This window comes from Oncorhynchus masou, chromosome 21 (genome assembly GCF_036934945.1).
Source record: "Oncorhynchus masou masou isolate Uvic2021 chromosome 21, UVic_Omas_1.1, whole genome shotgun sequence".
NCBI classification, from domain to species: domain Eukaryota; kingdom Metazoa; phylum Chordata; class Actinopteri; order Salmoniformes; family Salmonidae; genus Oncorhynchus; species Oncorhynchus masou.
In genome coordinates this window covers 46195448-46218840 of record NC_088232.1, presented here as the reverse complement: position 1 = coordinate 46218840, position 23393 = coordinate 46195448, and the positions used below count along the sequence as shown (strand labels likewise).

General features: G+C 43.3%; 1 long non-coding RNA gene across 1 annotated transcript in view; it reads left to right on the top strand.

Annotated features, from left to right (window-relative positions):
- Positions 1-22066, top strand: part of LOC135507417 (uncharacterized) — a 51789-nt gene extending 29723 nt beyond the window's left edge. The window contains exon 4 of the long non-coding RNA XR_010450662.1: positions 21891-22066. This is a non-coding gene — a long non-coding RNA (uncharacterized LOC135507417). The remainder of the gene's footprint in view (positions 1-21890) is intronic.
- Positions 22067-23393: the final 1327 nt, after the last annotated feature.

Here is a 23393-nt window from a genome sequence, read left to right as displayed (position 1 = left end):
TTTAATAAGTTTGTGACCACAAATGCTTTAGTAGGCTTTTTTGGGCATATGTCATATTTTGTGTTCATCAGGCACTATTCTTGACCATTCTCTTGAGATAGAGAACCTATATCTGAGTGCACACTATAGATGTCAACATGGTACCATTAGAACAATTCTTCTGAACACAACCTGAACACTAACCAACTCTCCTCTGATTAAGGTTTTGCTGCGCTTTGAATCTCATACAATCTCATACAAGTGTCTAGGGACTTCCTTGTGACTGGTCTAGTAAAAATGTAAACCCCTTTCATCTATAGGGGCGCTTAAAAGGTCAAAGAAATGCCCAATAACCCTCTCCGTTGTACCCCCCTCCCCCAAAGGTTGTAACAAACTGCACCTTTGTCATGGACGTGGCCTCTTGTCAAGCCATGGCTGGGGGGACTGCCTTGGGTTCAGGCTGTCGAGACCCTGTCAGACTTAAAATAGGTTCTGCTTTATTTCACCCCCTGACCCGAGGCCCAAAAAGAGCCACGCAGGAAAAACAGAGAGATGTGATACATCAAGCCCAATACTAGTGAAACTCCTGAGCCGAAACAGAAACTGCAGTGCAAGCAGAAATGAAGGGGGCTTATTGTTGAGGGTTTTTCACAACATTCCCTGTTTGTGTGCGATTCAATGTTTCAGGCAAAGGGCTACTGTAAGATGAAAATTAAGAGGTCATTTCAGCTTGATTCTTATTTCATTGTCAAAGTGCTTTGCTAAGTATATTAATAAGAAAATGTATCTTGTTTGCCATATTTGAAAGAGTGAGGTGGTCTGTTGTTAGCTTTGCATACAATTTACATCTTGTTTTCCTGATTTATAAAGAGAATATAGAACAGAAATTGTTTTATGTTACAAGCAGAGCAGAAATATATATATATATTAATATATTATTTTTGAAATACAATGAATGAACAGATTCAATTCAACATTTTATTCCCTTGTTTGGGCCTTAAATTGGTTTGACAAAATACACATTTTGAAGAACCATCTATCCCTCTTTTACGTTGGATTTTCATGGCTCTCCTGTTGAATAAATGCAATTGATTGACTTAGAAATGTTCTTTATAGCCAATCAATCGAAAGAGGGGACAAGCCGTGAGGCGTCTATGGAGAATGGGGAAGGACAAGGAGGGGCCTCTTATTGTTTTGGGGCCCCTATGTCACTCAGTCCTTGATTTTATATTATTATATTATTTTAAACTGCAAAACCTTTACGCACCACTGCACTTTGTATTCCAGGGTTGGCTGGCCTTCTCTAGTCACTCGTAGGCTCAGTCACTGGTATACTTTTATTTACAAAGCCATTTTGGGTTTACTACCTTTTTATTTGTGCATTTTGTTCAGAAATGTGGTGGGTACTCTCTTCGTTCGCTGGACTTTATCCTGCTAACTGTTCCAAATGTCCGAACTGAATTTGGTAAAAGGGCTTTTATGTACTCTGCGCCATCGTCTTGGAACACCTTACAAAATACTTTTAAACTGGAAGAACTTGTCCCGATTGGTGTTTTAAAATCACTGATGAAGGATTTTGAGGCTGATACCCTGATGTTTTTAATTTGCTGTTTTATACTCTTGTTAATTCAATGTTTTTTACTAAATTACTTGTAGTTTTTCATGTTGTCTGTCTGTAATTTTTTTGTAATGACTTGGTGCTGCCTATCTTGGCCAGGGGACTCTTGAAAAAGAGATTTTAATCTCAATGAGCCCTTCCTGGTTAAATAAAGGTTAAATAAAAAATAAAAATTCTGGTGAGCAGGGCCCAGCACTCAGCCCTGGCTTTGCTGCTTGGGTATGCCCAAGCTTTCAAGCCAGGGGTCAGGGGGTCACCATTAATGCTCAGGAGTATTAATGAGTGACCTTCGGAAAAAACGGTGGGCGAAAAGAAAAGGGCGAGTGCGAGAAAGCAAGCTGTAAAGACCTGAGAGAATAGAAGCCTGAGACCTGTTTCGCCAAGATAACGGAGATGGCTATGCAAATGCATCCATCACTAGCCTACTAAGCCAGGAGCCTTCTTTTGTGTGCCCGTGTAAGGCCCTGTTGACTGGGGGAAGAGAGAGGGGGAAGGCTGGGGGAGGTGGAGACAGGGGGGAAGGGGGGAGTTAAAGGGTGAGGGAAGGGAGGGGAGGGTCGCACAGGCCAGGCCACGGGGACTGACACTTCCATTGCTTATTCAAAAGGGGAGTAGATAGATCTCTCACAAGATTTCCAATCTATTGAATGGGGGCTTCAGCCGGAGCTTCCAGTTAAAACGCAGGAGATTTCTAATTTAACCGCTGAGCGCGGCTGAGGGGTTGGGTGTGATAGAAGGGGGCAGGATGAGCAGTGGGTTGAGGGAGGGTTAGAGTGAGAGGAGGTTGAGGGGTTGGGTGTGATAGAAGGGGGCAGGATGAGCAGTGGGTTGAGGGAGGGTTAGAGTGAGAGGAGGTTGAGGGGTTGGGTGTGATAGAAGGGGGCAGGATGAGCAGTGGGTTGAGGGAGGGTTAGAGTGAGAGGAGGTTGAGGGGTTGGGTGTGATAGAAGGGGGCAGGATGAGCAGTGGGTTGAGGGAGGGTTAGAGTGAGAGGAGGTTGAGGGGTTGGGTGTGATAGAAGGGGGCAGGATGAGCAGTGGGTTGAGGGAGGGTTAGAGTGAGAGGAGGTTGAGGGGTTGGGTGTGATAGAAGGGGGCAGGATGAGCAGTGGGTTGAGGGAGGGTTAGAGTGAGAGGAGGTTGAGGGGTTGGGTGTGATAGAAGGGGGCAGGATGAGCAGTGGGTTGAGGGAGGGTTAGAGTGAGAGGAGGTTGAGGGGTTGGGTGTGATAGAAGGGGGCAGGATGAGCAGTGGGTTGAGGGAGGGTTAGAGTGAGAGGAGGTTGAGGGGTTGGGTGTGATAGAAGGGGGCAGGATGAGCAGTGGGTTGAGGGAGGGTTAGAGTGAGAGGAGGTTGAGGGGTTGGGTGTGATAGAAGGGGGCAGGATGAACGGTGGATTGTTGGAGGAGTAGAGTGAGAGGAAGTTGATTGGTAGAATGAGAAGAGGAGGGGGATGGTTGAAGGAGGGGTAGAGTGAGAGGAGGAGGAGGGGGAGGGTTGTGGGAGGGGTAGAGTGAGAGGAGGCTGAGGGGTTGGGTGTGATAGAAGGGGGCAGGATGAGCGGTGGGTTGAGGGAGGGGTAGAGTGAGAGGAGGTTGAGGGGTAGAATGAGAAGAGGAGGGGGATGGTTGAAGGAGGGGTAGAGTGAGAGGAGGCTGAGGGGTTGGGTGTGATAGAAGGGGAGAGGATGAGCGGTGGGTTGAGGGAGTGGTAGAGTGAGAGGAGGTTGAGGGGTAGAATGAGAAGAGGAGGGGGAAGGTTGAAGGAGGGGTAGAGTGAGAGGAGGAGGAGGGGGAGGGTTATGGGAGGGGTAGTGTGAGAGGAGGTTGAGGGGTAGAATGAGAAGAGGAGGGGGATGGTTGAAGGAGGGGTAGAGTGAGAGGAGGAGGAGGGGAGGATTGTGGGAGGGGTAGAGTGAGAGGAGGCTGAGGGGTTGGGTGTGATAGAAGGGGCAGGATGAGCGGTGGGTTGAGGGAGGGGTAGAGTGAGAGGAGGTTGAGGGGTTGGGTGTGATAGAAGGGGGCAGGATGAGCGGTGTGTTGAGGGAGGGTTAGAGTGAGAGGAGGCTGAGGGGTTGGGTGTGATAGAAGGGTGCGGGATGAGCGGTTGGTTGACGGAGGGTAAGAGTGAGAGGAGGTTGAGGGGTTTGGTGTGATAGAAGGGGGCGGGATGACCGGTGGGTTGAGGGAGGGTTAGAGTGAGAGGAGGGTGAGGGGTAGAATGAGAAGAGGAGGGGGATGGTTGATGGAGGGGTAGAGTGAGACGAGGAGGAGGGGGAGGGTTGTGGGAGGGATAGAGTGAGAGGAGGTTGAGGGGTAGAATGAGAAGAGGAGGGGGATGGTTGAAGGCTCATGCTTTGTTGATTTCAAAAAAGCCTTCGACTCAATTTGGCATGAGGGTCTGCTATACAAACTGATGGAAAGTGGTGTTGGGGGTAAAACATACGACATCATAAAATCCATGTACACAAACAACAAGTGTGCGGTTAAAATTGGCAAAAAACACACACATTTCTTCACACAGGGTCGTGGGGTTAGACAGGGATGCAGCTTAAGCCCCACCCTCTTCAACATATATATCAACGAACTGGCGCGGGCACTAGAAAAGTCTGCAGCACCCGGCCTCACCCTACTAGAATCTGAAGTCAAATGTCTGCTGTTTGCTGATGATCTGGTGCTTCTGTCACCAACCAAGGAGGGCCTACAGCAGCACCTAGATCTTATGCACAGATTCTGTCAGACCTGGGCCCTGACAGTAAATCTCAGTAAGACCAAAATTATGGTGTTCCAAAAAAGGTCCAGTCACCAGGACCACAAATACAAATTCCATCTAGACACTGTTGCCCTAGAGCACACAAAAACTATACATACCTTGGCCTAAACATCAGCGCCACAGGTAACTTCCACAAAGCTGTGAACGATCTGAGAGACAAGGCAAGAAGGGCATTCTATGCCATCAAAAGGAACATAAATTTCAACATACCAATTAGGATTTGGCTAAAAATACTTGAATCAGTCATAGAGCCCATTGCCCTTTATGGTTGTGAGGTCTGGGGTCCGCTCACCAACCAAGACTTCACAAAATGGGACAAACACCAAATTGAGACTCTGCACGCAGAATTCTGCAAAAATATCCTCAGTGTACAACGTAGAACACCAAATAATGCATGCAGAGCAGAATTAGGCCGATACCCACTAATTATCAAAATCCAGAAAAGAGCAGTTAAATTCTATAACCACCTAAAAGGAAGCGATTCCCAAACCTTCCACAACAAAGCCATCACCTACAGAGAGATGAACCTGGAGAAGAGTCCCTAAGCAAGCTGGTCCTGGGGCTCTGTTCACAAACACACCCTACAGAGCCCCATGACAGCAGCACAATTAGACCCAACCAAATCATGAGAAAACAAAAAGATAATTACTTGACACATTGGAAAGAATTAACAAAAAAACAGAGCAAACTAGAATGCTATTTGGCCCTACACAGAGAGTACACAGCGGCAGAATACCTGACCACTGTGACTGACCCAAAATTAAGGAAAGCTTTGACTATGTACAGACTCAGCGAGCATAGCCTTGCTATTGAGAAAGGCCGTCGTAGGCAGACATGGCTCTCAAGAGAAGACAGGCTATGTGCTCACTGCCCACAAAATGAGGTGGAAACTGAGCTGCACTTCCTAACCTCCTGCCCAATGTATGACCATATTAGAGAGACATATTTCCCTCAGATTACACAGATCCACAAAGAATTCGAAAACAAATCCAATTTTGAAAAACTCCCATATCTACTGGGTGAAATTCCACAGTGTGCCATCAGAGCAGCAAGATTTGTGACCTGTTGCCACGAGAAAAGGGCAACCAGTGAAGAACACGCACCATTGTAAATACAACACATATCTATGCTTATTTATTTTATCTTGTGTCCTTTACCATTTGCACATTGTAAAAACACTGTATATATATATAATATGACATTTGAAATGTCTTTATTGTTTTGAAACTTCTGTATGTGTGATGTCTACTGTTAATTTTTATTGTTTATTTCACTTTATATATTATATACCTTACTTGCTTTGGCAATGTTAACACATGTTTCCCATGCCAATAAAGCCCCTTGAATTGAATTGAATTGAATTGAAGGAGGGGTAGAGTGAGAGGAGGAGGAGGGTTGTGGGAGGGGTAGAGTGAGAGGAGGTTGAGGGGTAGAATGAGAAGAGGAGGGGGATGGTTGAAGGAGGGGTAGAGTGAGAGGAGGAGGAGGGGGAGGGTTGTGGGAGGGGTAGAGTGAGAGAAGGAGGAGGGGGAGGGCTGTACTTACACGATCAAAGAGGTGAGAGACACATGCAGACGCTTCTCTCTGGATTTTCAGCGCATATGATGAGAAAAAAAAACATCAAGTGTAATGAGCCTGCTTCTGATGGCTTTGGGAAAAATCAATTTTATTTTTTATTTTTTATTCACTTGCATCGTTGAAATCATTACCTAGGTTTTCAATCTATGTGAAATGAATGTCAATTTGCTTATATTTTTCTTACAACTTATTGTATGTTAATTATGTTGACATTATACTCCTGCAGAGCACTTTGAGAAGATAACAAGATCACTGTCTTCATAATCATAAGCTCCTGATTTACATAGACATCTCTTTCTACATAAACAGTCTAATGATATCTGCAATAGCCAGCTCCAAGAACATTGATATCTTCCTAAGATCGGTCTGTCGTTCCCCTTTCATGTCACCTACTGAGACCTCCAATAAACATTTACAAGAAAGCATCCCCCCTTCCCATGTCAGCATATGTTCCAAGATCTTCTGTGAGGACAGCTCAGGTCCAAGAAGTTGAACCCAGTGTTTTATTTATTTTATCTTTATTTAACTAGGCAAGTCAGTTAAGAACAAATTATTATATACAGCAACAGCCTAGGAACAGTGGGTTAACTGCCTTTTTCAGGGCAAAACAACCGATTTTTACCTTTGTGATTTGATCGAGCAACCTTTTGGTTACTGGCCAAATGCTCTAACCACTAGGCTACCTGCTGCCCCAGTAGTAGGTGCCAAGAACACTGGTTTGAGTCCATGCCTTGATGAATTGAGGCCTTTCTGAAGGCAAAAGGAGGGTGTGCAACTCGATATTAGGAAGGTGTTCCTAAGGTTTGGTACACTCAGTGTATGTACTGTATATATAGGTAGAGGTAAAGTGACACACAATAAACAGTAGCAGCAGTATATGTAATGTGACAAAATAGGTAGTGCAAAAAAGGGTCTATTCAGATAGTCCGGATAGCTATTTAGTTAACTGTTCAATAACTATTTAGCAGTCTTCTGAAGCTGTTCAAGGTCCTGATGGTTTCAGACTTGGTTTCTGTTCCACTTGCCATGCGGTAGCAGAGAGAACAGTCTATGACTTGGGTGGCTGGAATCTTTGACATTTTTTATTGCCTTCCTCTGTCATCGCCTGGTATAGAGGTCCTGGATGGCAGGGAGCTCAGCCCCAGTGATTTGCTGGGCTCTACAAACTATCCTCAGTAGTGCATTAAGGTCAAATGCCAAGCAGTTGCTATATCAAGCAGTGATGCACCCAGTCAATATGCTCTCAATGGTGCAGCTGTAGAACTTTTTGAGGATCTGAGGGGTCCTGACAAATATTTTCAGCCTCCTGAGGGGGAAAAGTCGTTGTCGTAACCTCTTCCCGACTGTGTTGGTGTCTGTGGACAATGATATTTTCTTAGTGATGTGGACACCAAGGAATTTGAAGCTCTCGACCCGGTCCACTACAGCCCTGTCGATATAAATGGGTCCGTGCTCGGCACTCCATTTCCTGTAGTCCATGATCAACTTGAGAGAGTGGTTGTGGTTCTGGCACCACACTGCCAGGTCTCATCGTCGTCGGTGATCACGCATATCACCAGCATGTTGTCGCCAAACTTAATGATGGTGTTGGAGTTGTGTGTGAACAGGGAGTACAGGAGGGGACTAAGCACGCATCCCTGAGTGGCTCCCGTGTTGAGGGGCAGCATGCGGATGTGTTGTTGTCTACCACCTGGGGCGGCCCATCAGGAAGTCCAGGATCCAGTTGTTCCCAGGGTCCTTAGCTTAGTGATGAGCTTGGAGGGCAATATGTTGTTGAACACTGAGCTGTAGTCAATGAACAGCATTCTCACGTAGGTGTTCCTTCTGTCCAGGTGGGAAAGGGCAATGTGGCGTGCAAGAGGGATTGTGTCATCTGTGGATTTGTTGGAGTGGTATGAAAATTGGAGGGGTCCAGGATATCTGGGATGAGGGTGTTGATGTGAGCCATGACCAGCCTTTCAAGTATTTACTGGCTACAGTCCCGGGTGGGTCTCGGGTATTCGGGTTTGGGTGGACCTGTGAAGACCACTACTTGAAACACACATGCACACACACGCAAACACACATACAGACACAAACACACACACACACAGACACACGCACACACACACAGACACAAACAGACATACACAGACACACACAGACATACACAGACACACACACACACAGTCTGAGGAGAGGGGGGAACAGGAATCGTCCTGATGATTCCTGCCCTGTATTGGAACTGGCACAGGGACACATTGACATTACTGTACCACCTTCAACTTTCCTCTCGCTCTCTTTGCCTCAGGCTTTTCATTTCCACCGGTCCATCACTCCACTTGGCTCCTGTCCGTTGTGAAGACAGATGCACCACGGGCGCTTTACAGAGGAGTAATGTATACATTATTCATATCACTCCACAAAAGGTGCTTATTAAACTTTACATGGCCAATGCAGTAGACAGGCCCAAATTGGAACTGTTTCGCCCCATCACAAATGTCAGCGTGGATGGGGGTTGCTGTGGGGTTGGTGGTATGGTCTGTGGCTGACTTAGATTTTTAGGGAGCAAAGAGAGGCAGGGTGGCTTTGATTTGAGGTAGCATCCACCTTGTCTATCTGAGCAGGGAACAATAGCCCCAGAAGTGTCATGACACAAGTTAAGTTAGGGGTCGGGACATACAGTACTGTACAGTAAATGGTTTTATGTATGGAAATACAACAATATAGTTAACATATCAATTGTAAGCCCGCATAGTGAATAGGAATATAATAAGCACTTAATATGAAGACTTAATGGTCTGGAATATGAATATAAGAAGAACTACATTGAGTGCGCTAAACATTAGGAACACCTTCCTAATTTTGAATTGCACCCCCTTTTTGACTCAATTAGTTGGGCATGGACTCTACAAGGTGTCGAAAAGTGTTCCACAGGCCCATCCTGACTCCAATTGTTCCCACGGATGTGTCAAGTTGGCTAGATGTCCTTTGGGTGGTGGACCATTCTTGATACACATTGAAACTGTTGAGTGTGAAAAACCCAACAGCGTTACTGTTCTTGACACGCTAAAACTCTTATGTCTGGCACCTACTATCATACCCTGTTCAAAGGCACTTCAATCTTTTTTCTTGCCCATTCACCCTCTGAAGGGCACACATACACAATCCATGTCTCAATTGTTGCAAAAAAAATCCTTCTTTAACCTGTCTCTTCCCCTTCATCTACACTGATTGAAGGGATCACAGCTTTCACCTGGATTCACCTGTTCCTAATGTTTATACAGTCATTGTATATGCCCATAGTACTCATTTCCAGCTGACATCATGTAACTAATAGTATTTATTCCATACATTAGACTAACATCATTCATCACTCGCTGTAAAATGAAACATTGATAAACTAATCATCAACACTGTCCAAAGATGCACTATTTCTGCTACAGATGTAGGATCTTAATTTGATCACTCTTTTTTTTTTGCTGAGAATTTTCTTGCATACCAGGAAATGCTGACTTGTAGTGAGTTTGAGTTTTCAAAAGTTTGCTGAAGTTTGCCATTTACACTCTGAAATTTCAGACTTAATATGCCCTGATGAAAATGGCATCAAACTCTACAAAACTGTCCATGGATTAAAAAACTGCTGTAGCAAACTGGCTCAAATTAAGACCCTATATATGTAGTGCACCATTCAAGTGTACTTGTAGACTAAACTAAATCCATTAGGGAAGACTCTGAAGATTCAAAGCACTGTATTACTCAGCATCAAATACATCCTCCAGTTGGCCCAAAAGCCAGTGCTGTCTTTTACAACACAAACAACCTACTAGAAAGCTGCCCTTTGGGTAAGTCCTACATGTTTTCCTTTTCCCTGGCCCAGGTCTCTGGCGAGTGTTCATCTCTTAATAATACAATATTTAACCCTCCTGTACAGTGCATAAACAAACAGGCTTGCAGGTAGTGTAAACTGGTGGGAGTAACAAAGGCCCCATAGCTGAGCCAAGAGAGACACCCACATAGGGAAATGAGCTGTCATTACAAAGCTACGGCAGCACTCTGGAAGCACATCACTGTCTACGTACATCTCCTCCTCTGCTACCCCAAGTCCCCTCCAACTCATAAATACGTAATTACGCCAACCGCCCCACCATGATGATTTCTGTTTTCATCAGCTGTCAGAATTGACCTGATTTTCCCATCACTGTTTGACCCAAATGCAGCCGTCAGATATGTTAATCATAGCTTATGTAACCACTCGTTACCTCTCTGTTTGTTGTCCATGCGTCATGTTATAGATTGAGGAAGGAAAACATTACATTAAAACAGAAATAGATGTATTTGCATCCATAAACTAACCTTAGCTTTGATGTCTCGCATCTGGAGATGTGCTGCCGTGCCGTGCCTTTTAATGTTTAACATGACAGGAGAGACGGGGAAACAGAGATGGATGATGTCCCTTGAAAGCCCTGACCTGAACTGCACAGGCAGGGAAAACAAGAGTGTTTCTTTTGAACTATTTGGCTTTTCCCTTCCTGTGTTTCTAGAAATGCTGTCGCACCAGGGGTTCCAATGATAATTAAATATGTATTTATTTAGATTTGATCCTTGGCTAGAAAGTAATACTGAGACATGATTATTCAACCTAGCCTCAGAACCATATCCAAGACGTAAGATACCTACTAAGGGTCTAGTTACAGAATCAAAAGTAAGGAGGCTGTCGTGGAGGATGGGTGGGTGCAGTACGCGACAGTCAAGCAATCCAAAGGTTGGATGTTCACGTTTTGAGGACTGTAGTAGCATTTTAACTAACCCTCCCCCAAATCCTTATTCTAAACATAACTCAATTCACCTAACCTGCTATGTAAATTCACCTAACCTGCTACGTAAATTCACCTAACCTGCTACGTAAATTCATCTAACCTGCTACGTAAATTCACCTAACCTGCTACGTAAATTCACCTAACCTGCTACGTAAATTCACCTAACCTGCTAGGTAAATTCACCTAACCTGCTACGTAAATTCACCTAACCTGCTACGTAAATTCACCTAACCTGCTACGTAAATTCACCTAACCTGCTACGTAAATTCACCAAACCTGCTACGTAAATTCACCTAACCTGCTACGTAATTTCACCTAACCTGCTACGTCAATTCACCCAACCTGCTACGTCAATTCACCTAACCTGCTACGTAAATTCACCTAACCTGCTACGTAAATTCACCTAACCTGCTACTTCAATTTACCTAACCTGCTACGTAAATTCACCTAACCTTTGTTGTCTTAGTTTTCCTAACCTGTTGTCACTCCCTGACCTTAGAGATCCTGTTTATGTCTCTATTTTGGTTTGGTCAGGGTGTGAGTTGGGGTGGGTATTCTATATTCTATTATTTGTATTGCTATGTTTTGGCCAGGTAGGGTTCTCAATCAGGGACAGCTGTCTATCATTGTGTCTCATTGAGAACCATACTTAGGTAGCCTTTTTTCCACCTTTCTTTGTGGGAAGTTGACTTTGTTTAGGGCACATAGCCTTCAGCTTCACGGTTTGGTTTTGTAGTGTTTCTTGTTTTGTTCGGCGTCATTTTTATTAAAATAACTTCCTTCCTTTAACGGCCATGACACCTATGTTGTTTGTTCCTGTAACCGCCAACATAAATTCTTCCCGTAATTCTCCTTTGTTGTTACCACGCAACAAGCAACCTGGTCTCAGATAAAGATGTGCAATACTATATGTCCTTGAAGATGGATGACAAGTAACATCATCCAATTCGTATGCTATTGTCAAATAAAATAAAATAAAAATATATTTTTGTCATATGCTCTGAATACAACATGAAGTGCGTTCTTACAAGCCCTTAACCAACAATGCAGTTCAAGAAATAGTTCAAGAAAATATTTACAAAATACATTTAAGTAAGAATACTAAAAATGCATTTCTTTAAGTAAGATAATAAAATAACAATACCGAGGCAATGAACAGGGGGTACCGGTACAGAGTCAATGTGCGGAGGTACAGGTTAGTCGAGTTATTTTTTACATGTAGGTGACTATGCATAGATAATAAACTGTAAGTAGCAGCAGTGTAAAAACAAAAGGAGGGGAGACGTGTCAATGTAAATGAATTGTTCAGCAGTCATGGTTTGGGGGTAGAAGTTGTAAAGGAGCATTTTGGTCCTAGAGTTGATGCTCCGGTACCGCTTGTTGTGCGGTAGCAGAGAGAACAGTCTATGACTTGGGTGACTGGAGTCTTTGACACCACCTTCCTCTGACACCACCTAGTATATAGGTCCTGGTAGGAAGCTTGGCCCCAGTGATGTATTGGGCCGTATGCACTACCCTTTGTAGCAACTTACGGTCAGATGCCGAGCAGTTGTCATACCAGGCAGTGATACAAACGGTCAGGATGCTCTCGATGGTGCAGCTGTAGAACTTTTTGAGGATCTGGGGACCCATGCCAAATCTTTTCAGTCTCCCGAGGGGGAAAAGGTGTTGTTGTGCCCTCTTCATGTCTATCTTGGTGTGTTTGGACCATGATAGTTTGTTGGTGATGTGGACACCAAGGAACTTGAAACTCTCGACCCACTCAACTACAGCCCCGTCAATGTTAATGGGGGACTGTTCAGCCCGCCTATTCCTGTAGTCCACTATCAGGCTTATCACTGTTGTGTCGTCAGCAAACTTAATGATGGTGTTGGAGTCGTGTTTGGCCACACAGTCGTGGGTGAACAGGCAGTACAGGAGGGGACTAAGCGTGGCATATGTGTTTTTCCTTACCGTTACCACCTGGGGGCGGCCTGTCAGGAAGTTCAAAATCCAGTTGCAGAGGGAGGTGTTTAGTCCCATGATCCTTAGTATAGTGATGAGCTTTGTAGGCACTATGGTGTTGAACACTGAGCTGTAGTCCATGAACAGCATTCTCACATAGGTGTTCCTTTTGTCTAGGTGGGAAAGGGCAGGGTGGAGTGCGATTGAGATTGCGTCATCTGTGAATCTGTTGGGGTGGTATGAGAATTGGAGTCGGTCTAGGGTTTCCGGGATGATGGTGTTGATGTGAGCCATGACCAGCCTTTCAAAGCACTTCATGGCTACCGACGTGACTGCTACATTTAGGCAGGCTACCTTTGCTTCCTTGGGCACATGGACTATGCCAGGGAAAGGTTGGAAATGTCACTGAAGACACCTGCAAGGCACCAGTTGATCCGCGCATTTTTTGAGTACATGTCCTGGTAATCCGTCTGGCCTCGCGGCTATGTGTTTAAAGGTCTTGCTCACGTCGGCTACCGAGAGTGTGATCACACAGTCGTCTGGAATGGCTGGTGCTCTCATGCATGCTTCAGTGTTCCTTGCCTTGAAGCTATCATAAAAGGCATTTAGCTCCTCTGATTAGCTCGCGTTACTGGGCAGTTCGCGGCTGGGTTTCCATTTGTAGTCTGTAATAGTTTTCAAGCCCTGCCACATCCGACTAGCGTCAGAGCCGGTGTAGTAGGATTCAATCTTAATCCTGTATTGACACTGCCTGTTTGATTGTTCATCTGAGGGCGTAGCGGGATTTCTTATAAGCCTCCGGATTAGTGTTGCACTCCTTGAAAGCGGCAGCTCTAGCCTTTAGCTCAGTGCGGATGTTCCCTGTAATCCATGGCTTCTGGTTTGGGTATGTACGTACGGTCACCATGGGGATGACGTCATCTGAGCACTTATTGATGAAGCCGGAGACTGAGGTGGTGTACTGGTCAATGCCATTGGATGAATCCCAAAGCATGTTACAGAATGTGCTAGCAAAACAGTCTGACCACTTATGTATTGAGCAAGTCTTGGGTAATTCCTGCTTTTGTTTTTGCTTGTAAGCAGGAATCAGGAGGATAGAATTATGGTCAGATTTGACAAATGGAGGGCGGAGAGCTTTGTATGCGTCTCTGTGTGTGGAGTAAAGGTGGTCTATAGTTTTTTTCCCCTCTGGTTGCACATGTGACATGTTGGTAGAAATTTGGTTAAACTGATTTAATTTTGCCTGCATTAAAGTCCTCGGCCACTATGAGCACCACTTCTGGATGAGCATTTTCTTGTTTGCTTATGGCCATATACAGCTTATTGAGTGCTGTCTTAGTGCCAGCATTGGTTTGTGGTGGTAAACAGACAGCTACCAATAATATAGATGAGAACTCTCTTGGTAGATAGTGTGGTCTACAGCTTATCATGAGGTGAGCAATACTTTGAGACTTCGTTAATATTAGAAATCCTGCACCAGCTGTTTTTTTTACAAATAGAGACACACCCCCGCTCCTTGTCTTACCAGACGTAGCTTCTCTGTCCTAACGATGCACGGAATACCCAGCCAGCTCTATTGTATCCGTGTGGTCTTTCAGCCACGACTCTGTGAAACATAAGATATTGCAGTTTTTAATGTCCCGTTGGTGGGATATTCTTAATCGTACATCATCCATTTTATTTTCCAGTGATTGCACGTTGGCCAATAGTTTGGATGGTTGTGGAAGTTTACCCACTTGACTACGAATTCTCAGAATTCTTCTTTATGCAAATGATGGGGGTTTGGGCTTGGTCTCGAGAAAGCTTTATATCCTTCTTGTCGGACTCGTTAAAGAAAAAGTCTTTGTCCAGTTCGAGGTGAGTAATCGCTATTCTGATGTCCAGAAGCTCTTTTCGGTCTTAGGAGACGGTAGCAGCAACATTATGTACAAAATAAGTTTAAAAAATAAGTTACAAACAATGCGAAAAAACAAACAAAATAGCACAGTTGGTTAGGAGCCCGTAAAACGGCAGCCATCCCCTCCGGGCCATAATTCAGTATTGTACGACCAGGTAAGGCATATGATACTACTTGTATAAACTGTATGATATTGTACAACCGCTATGTCATTCATAATGTAATCTAACGTAACATATCATATAGTAAATGGAGTGTCATAGATCAACATACAGAAAAATATGAATTGCCCTGAGACCAAGTTGAAATATTGTACAAAATGTATGTTGGATACATTTCTCTATCATAAATGTAGTCTTTATGAATTTCTTTAGCAGTCCCCCTGAGCAACCTTTCGAAAGGGACTTGCAGGACTTTGACAATGTGTTCCTCGAACGACTCTTGTGAGGTCTCCCACCAACACAAACTTCAAGAGTTCCTTTCATGTCAAGTGTGTTTGACATTGTAGTAGGGGAACATGTGTACCTCAGTACAAGATGGTTGCCGCTGGACTGACTGTTCCATTCAATTCAGGCGAACATGGATGGGCTACAAAGGGGTTCGCTATTGCTAGACAGCATCAGGCATAGAGATGCACAAGACATTAATATTGTTAGACATTAATTTAATTCTAGTGCTGTAGATCTTCGTTAACAGTTTCAATTTATACCAAAGCTTATGACATAGGTGCTTTTTAGTCAACTGCCCAACTACATTTCAGTAACTCTTCATTACTAGAAGACTTCTGTATTTTATTGTGTCGACTCAGTAGATCAGTATGTACAGCAGTCTAATCACTAGGATCTCATACATTATCACACAGTCTAATCACTAGGATCTCATACATTATCACACAGTCTAATCATTAGGATCTCATACATTATCACAGAGTCTAATCACTAGGATATCATACATTATCACACAGTCTAATCACTAGGATCTCATACATTATCACACAGTCTAATCACTAGGATCTCATACATTATCACAGAGTCTAATCACTAGGATCTCATACATTATCACACAGTCTAATCACTAGGATCTCATACATTATCACACAGTCTAATCACTAGGATCTCATACATTATCACACAGTCTAATCACTAGGATCTCATACATTATCACACAGTCTAATCACTAGGATCTCATACATTATCACACAGTCTAATCATTAGGATCTCATACATTATCACACTGTCTAATCACAAGGATCTCATACATTATCACACAGTCTAATCACCAGGATCTCTATGCCAAAGAAAACATACAGTATCACAGTCTAATCTAATGTGTCTCGGGAAAAATTAGCTACACTACTTTGTTAGCTAATCGAGACTGGTGTACACAATCTACAAAAAAAGGAAATCGCAATGCTGATGCGCACAAGCACAGACTCAACAAGTCGTCGCCAAGAGGAGTTTTCTAAATGTTATCTAATTAGCTGTAATTCTAACAAATATCAGCTGGTATTCTTGTCCGACTCAGGCAGGTGACATATCCTCCAACAGATAGTCCACCCATCATACTATGTTTCACTACATAATGTCGGCTAGATTTTATTTCTCCCCTGTCTTTTCTATGCAGAGCCTGCAGTCAGAACTCAGCCTGTTCAAAGGGACAAATCTATCCAGGAGCAATCAGGTTGCTGAGCTAGCCGGGGCTGCTGACAACCGCAGGCTCTTTGATCACAGATACATCATCTTCAGCAGCTCAGCCCGGCTTGGTTTTGTTTGGGGCCAGGAAATGGAGGGGGTGGAAATGATCGCTCCCTCTTGGTTCTCTTCCTCGCTGCGCCTCTTGGCAGACAAGATGAAAGCTACCCCAATTAGAAGTGAAAATACCCCCACTGAATTAACCCATTTCAGGGCATACAAACAGCTATAACCTGGCCATATCATTGCTGGATCTCTATAGAATGTCTGTGGATGCGGCGATATAACAACTTTGTCGATTTTTTTATTTATTTTCTCCCCATTCTGGGTTGAGATAGAAATTGAGGTCACATCCAAAAGCAGATGACTCCCTCCTTCAATTTGATAACCCTGGTTCTAATAACATCTTGTTGTTGAGGGAGAAGTGAATCTCTCCCCTGCCCTCAGAACACCTCTCTTCCCATCACCCCGTTGACTGGAAGCTGAAGTGATTTATTTTTCGATGTGCCTTCGGAGGCGGAACGGGGATTGTGAATGATGGACAGTTGTACAGGCTTTGTGATTTGCGCTCTGCAACCGAAGGAACACATGGATTTACATTATAGGTCCCCGACATAAAGCAACCCCCTTGCCCCCCCTACACCCTCATCCTTCAGTTCCACCCATATGTTTGCACACCCATTTCCCACATCCACGCTCCTAATCAACAGAGCAAGGCTTTGTCTCACTTCCTCTATTTTATAGGGGTGAGTGCTATCTCCGTCTCTCCGTGCCATATCACCTGGCATGACCTGAGAGAGGAAAGCTATCTCCCCACAGCGCAGGCTTTATGATATGAGTGTGCTCAGATGATGGTGAAACCTTATGATTCCTTATCGGGGAATATCAGAATATACATCTGGACGCATTAACTGGGGGCCCAGATGAAGACTAGACCTTGTCCGCTTTGGCCCGTTGTATAAGTTATAGCTCAAACTAATTTGAACGTTAACAGATAATTTGGAAAGTGTTAGAGTGCCTTCATAGAGCCATCATAGAGCCTTCATGGCACCTTCATAGAGCTTTCGTAACATCTTCATAGGGCCTTTATAACACTTTCATAGTGCCTTCATAGTGTCGTCGTAATGATGTAATAATGATTCTCTGGGAAGAAAAAAACCCTTCATAGTGCTACTTAACTCCTTCCTGACAGCTTTGCCGTTCTGAGAAAGCATATCTGGTGTCTTTAAGCTCTTCCACCTGCCACTGTGCTCTTTCAGCAATTACACATCTGTCAAGTGGCACCCGGCTCAGCTCTGACCGACAGGGTTATTTCAAACAGTCAGCCATACTACGGAAGAGTGAGCATGGGTCATTGTAACTGGGAGCTAGGGTTAGGTTAGGAGGGTCATTGTAACTGGGAGCTAGGGTTAGGTAAGGAGGGTCATTGTAACTGGGAGCTAGGGTTAGGTAAGGAGGGTCATTGTAGCTGGGAGCTAGGGTTAGGTTAGGAGGGCCAGTGTGACTGGGAGCTAGGGTTAGGTTAGGAGGGCCAGTGTGACTGGGAGCTAGGGTTGTGTTTGGAGGGCCAGTGTGACTTAGGGCTGTGTTAGGAGGGCCAGTGTGACTGGGAGCAGTTGTCATTGACTGGGAGCTAGGGTTAGGTTTGGAGGGCCAGTGTGACTGGGAGCTAGGGTTAGGTTAGGAGGGCCAGTGTGACTGGGAGCTAGGGTTGTGTTTGGAGGGCCAGTGTGACTGGGAGCTAGGGCTGTGTTAGGAGGGCCAGTGTGACTGGGAGCTTGGGCTGTGTAAGGAGGGCCAGTGTAACAGAGAGCTAGGCTTGTGTAAGGAGGGGGCTCATGTCCGGATCTATTTTTTTCATCCTTGTCTACTCATATTTCACCAATGGAGTGATTTTGTTCACCGTGTCAAACACTGTGTCCCATCCTCGCTGGTCAAATCTTAGCCCAGGGCCATGGCTTTTATATGAAGCTGATTTCACCTGTGTTCCGTCCCTGTGTTATGCAAACGAAATTCAGACAGACTGGCAAGTATGGTCTAAAGTAGGACCGCTGTTTTTAATGCTGTGTCCTTGTAGATAGTATATAAACTGAATGGTCAACAAGGTTTTGTGACAACAATATATCCCTTTGTCATTCTACCAACCCTCTCTAGTCACTTTTTGCAGCAGGAGCATAGCCTTATTTTCTGTGCATAGCATTCCCAGGGCTTGAGACTTAAGATACTACAACCTTGACTTTAACAAAAGGAGGCATGTTCATTCGCATTGTGTATATCAATCCAATATTGTGCACATTCAGGTCTTCCTTCAGCTGATAATATATTCTGTGAATTTTCATTTCAATTTTTTTTAAGAACATCTCTCTCTTGGCACTCTAAATATTTTAGTTTCTGTTCAAACAGTGTCTGTTTGCCTGAGAAGAAATCCTATCTGTGATCCGTCTGTGTACTCTGTTGTAATGGCTGTTCACATTGTCATTGTACTGTTCACAGTTGAATATTGTATCGCAGGTGCTACTCAGTGTTAAAAGCATCCAAGTTTAAATTGAATCTGGGTCACTTTCCAGCAATGGTCCGTCACACTGCTACATCTCTTTGACTCTGGAAAGCCAGGCAGATTGTTAAGTATTTATGAAAAAAGTGTCTCTGTAGGGGTGGTGTTTGTCAAACAAAATCACATATATGCAGCCGGAAAGGTAGGAATGAATCTTTCAAAACCCTTCTGGATGCATAGGATGCAACCATATAGCCTCATATTGGAAATATAGCCCTGACACAGACTCAAAGTGGCTGAGCACTGAGCATAGCGGTTTGTTAAACATACTTCAAGACCATGCTAGCAACTGGTGATATTCCCTGCATTGCGTCATTTTTTTTCTTCTTAAATAACAATTGAATGTTGACAAAAAATGTTGAAATAAACAAATATACACTCCTAAGCAAAACAAGAAGGTTAAAAGCATGCCTTTGAACAAAATCATTATGAGCACTAAGGTACCAACTATATTTAAAAAAAAAAAGAAATAGGTAGAAATAGGTATTAATGAATTAAGGTGGTGACAGTCCCAAAAGCCATACACTCTGTGGGGTTTGATAATCATACAATTTTTTTTTCCTGAATGCCTTTGCAATAATCACAAGAAAATAAATATTGTGTAGAAATACATCCCCAAAACTCTCGATGTATTGAATACAAAATATCAGAACACAAATCTCTAAAACGCAAATTGCCTTCCTTATTTTCAGTGAGTGGGCTTTTTCACAAACCACAAATGGCTTTTGGCTGGCACGGTTGTCCCATGTGGCGGTTTTATTTGGATGTCCAGAAAGAATCATTCTGAGTCAAATGAAATGCCATTGATAACACACAGACAAGCTTCTATGTTGTGTGAGAACGCCAATGCGACCAAATTGTCGCTCATTTATGGCAGGGATTTGCTCTATCATGGGAAAGCACTGGAGGTGGGTCCACACATATTTTTCCTCTCAATTATTTTTTATGCTAGTGTCTTGCTGAGATTTAAATAAGCCTAAAGATTACTTTAGGGCCTTTAAATGCAAATGTAGACAAGTGTGTAATGCTCCTCCTGTAAACCTTAGCCTTATCATTTGCCTCCCAGACTAATGTCTGTCTGGGATGGAATATTGGCTATAGCCCCCCCCCAATAAGCTGCTGGCCAGGGGCCACTCAACAGAGACAGAGAGATGGGCATATGGGAGTCCACCATGGATATCTATTCCAAGATCAATGGTGACTGATGTGTTCACAATAAGTAGCAGCTATCAAAATGCTTGCATCTGTGGGTTTGTGTGTGTGAGCGTATGCAGTGGCGATTGGAGCATGTAAATCTTGGTGGGGCAAACCCCCCCCCCAGAACCGGGGGGAATGAATGCCAGCAAAGCCACTACCCAACACAACACTAAACAATACATTACTTGCACTATAATTGTGACAAACGGTGCCCACAAACTGTTTGGGCCTACATAAAGCAGTCCCAAAAGCAGAGTCCCAACAGCACCTTAACACTGCTACACCTGACTATCAGCAGAGCCTTGTCTAGCAGCGGAACAGTTCATTCAGCCTCATATACTACCTTTAAAAAAACATAACTGACATGGCTGACTTGCTTAAACAAATGTGGTTTCTACTGACAATCAAGATGTACAAATTGTGGCATAAGGGGATTACAAGCGGAAAAGAGGCAATCTGTAATTTCGATTAAGACATTAACTTGTTGAGTGTAGGGGACAGTATTTTTGTTTTTGGCTAACAAATGTACCCATTTCAAACTGCCTATTTCTCAGGCCCAGAAACTAGAATATGCATATAATTGTCAGATTAGGATAGAAAACACTCTAAAGTTTCCTAAACTGTCAAAATATTTTCTGTGAGTATAACAGAACTGATATTGCAGGCGAAAACCTGAGGAAAATCCAACAAGGAAGTGATTTTCCTGAAAGGTCTCTGTTCCATTGGATTCCCTTTCCTATGGCTTCCTCAAGGTGTGAACAGTCTTTAGACATGGTTTCAGGCTTTTATTTTGAAAAATGAGCGAGAAAGAACCCATCGCGTCAGTGGATGGCTGGGTGCCAGCAGAGTTTTTCATGCGCAACAGCCATTCTCTCTCTCTCCTATGGAAGAAGCTACATTCTGGTTGACATATTATCGATTATATATTGTAAAAACAACCTGAGGATTGATTATAAAAAAACATTTGACATGTTTCTACGACCATTACGGATACTATTTGGAATTTTCGTCTGTGATGTCGTGACCGCCCGAGCCTATGGATTTCTGAACATAACACGCCGAACAAATGGAGGTATTTTGGATATAAAAATATTGTTTATGAAACAAAAGGAACATTTATTGTGTAACTAGGAGTCTCGTGAGTGCAAACATCCGAAGATCATCAAAAGTAAGCCATTTAATTTATTGCTTTTCTGTCCCATCTTTGTGAGCAATCTACTTGGCTGCTAGCTGTTTGTAATATTTTGTCTACTGAGAGAGATGCTCTTACATAAACGCTTGGTATGCTTTCGCCGAAAAGCTTTATTGAAATCTGACACGCCAGGTGGATTAACAACAATCTAAGATGTGTTTTGCTCTATTGCACATGTGATTTCATGTAAATTAAATATTTTTAGTAATTTAATTTGAATTTGGCGCTCTGGAATTCAGAGAATGTTGAGGAAAATGATCCCGGGATGGGTGTGTCAAGAAGTTAATGAGCGAGCTAGGACAGACGTAGTCAATACAACTATTTGTTTCGCACTTTTGAAATGTACAGCAACAGAATTCAGAACATGGTCAGTTCTTACAGTGTTCTCCCTGTACACCAATTCAGAACCGTAGGATAAATAAATGTGGCAAATAAACAGATAATGAAAGCTTTTACAATATTTGATGATTATATTTCTCTAAAACAGGTTATAGGCTACATGTGCCCCACTAAGTCAGAACAGTAGGTGAAATTAAGAGAGAAATATACCAAATTATTGTGGTGAGGCACATGGGCAACTAACAGCTTACTACATAGCATACTCTTAGTATTACTTTCTTATCTACAGTATACATTTTTTTGACTTATTGTGTTGTGCTCACTTGAACAGGAAGGTGGCGTGGCGGTCCTTCATCCTGGTCATCAAACTTTGTCATCGAAGTCTGGCATTCTCTGGATTTATGGATTTATGGTGCTTTCAAAACAACTGGGAACTCAGAAAAAAAACAAGGTTTAACCATAAACTTTACGTTTAGTTTGTATTTGTTGTTTTTTCGGTGTTCATTCAATAAAGTAAGATGTACGCTTACCACGCTGCACCTTGGTCCGATCCTTCCATCGACGAGTGTAACAATCATTTTAAACTTAGAAAAGAGAACCTTAAACCGAGAATTAGGACCACACACCCACTCCACTCAATAGCAGGCTAGTGATTGCTTTGCAATGCTTGCAGTTAGCCACTGATTCCTTCCAAACCACTCATTGTTGAATTTGCTATTTCCAACTTGTTGTGTAATGTTTGTATCCAATGGCCGAAGAACACCAATACATTTTATCTATAATTTCTCTTCATCATTTCTCCTCATATGACAAGGATTAAAAAGGATGTGCCAGTAAATTGTCAACTTGATTCATGATGATGACTGCCAGCTAAGATTTAGAAAGTATGATGTCCAATCAAAGCTACTGTAGATATAACGTGATATGACGTCATTTTATCTGTGGCCAATGACCTTGATCCTTCTTGGATGGGCCCTTCTAATGTAACTATGGCAGCACCCTAGGGGCTTGAATTTTCGAGCTCTAGTCTTACATTTGGCAGTGACGTAGTGAGTGACAGAACACGCTCCTTATTTTCCACTGGCTGCCCCACCACCACAGAAAGCACTGAGCTACGCTGAAACACCTGCATTTTGGAGCTGCTTGTGTAAGTGCTTTTGTGTATCAAATATCAGGATCTAACAAGGGATCCTGCATTCCATCAACAGGGCAAAGAGACAATACTTTTAAGAGATTAATTTATTGATAATCAGACGAATAATAGCCTACTAAACCTTAATGTCCTCATATCCTGTAGATTATACAATCCTATGCAGCGTCAGTGGTTTACACTGGGTGTGAACCTTTTTGCGATAACAGATGTTTGAATCAGCTTTGAAATATTGGCTCTGATGGTTATCCAAGCCCTCTAAGAACAGTATTTATGGTTTCAACATAAAAGGGTCCTTCCTGGCTTGTGGATACATTTGTATTTGATTGGCACCACTTCATTACTTAATGATTTCAAAAGGCCTGTGTTATGGGCCTGTGCCTGAGCCAGACCTTCTACGACCCTTCTGAGTCAATGTGTTGAACAGGCCAATGCTCTAGCCTACACAGCTTTATCTGTTACATTATATATACAGATAACTAATAGTATATACACTGAGTGTACAAAACATTAAAACACCTTCCTAATATTGAATGCACCCTAAATTCATTGGGATGCTGGCCCATGTTGACTCCAATGCTTCGCACAGTTGTGTCAAGTTGACTGGATGTCCTTTGGGTGGTGGACTATATATCATTGATACACACAGGAAACTGTCAAGCATGAAAAATCCAGCAGAGTTGC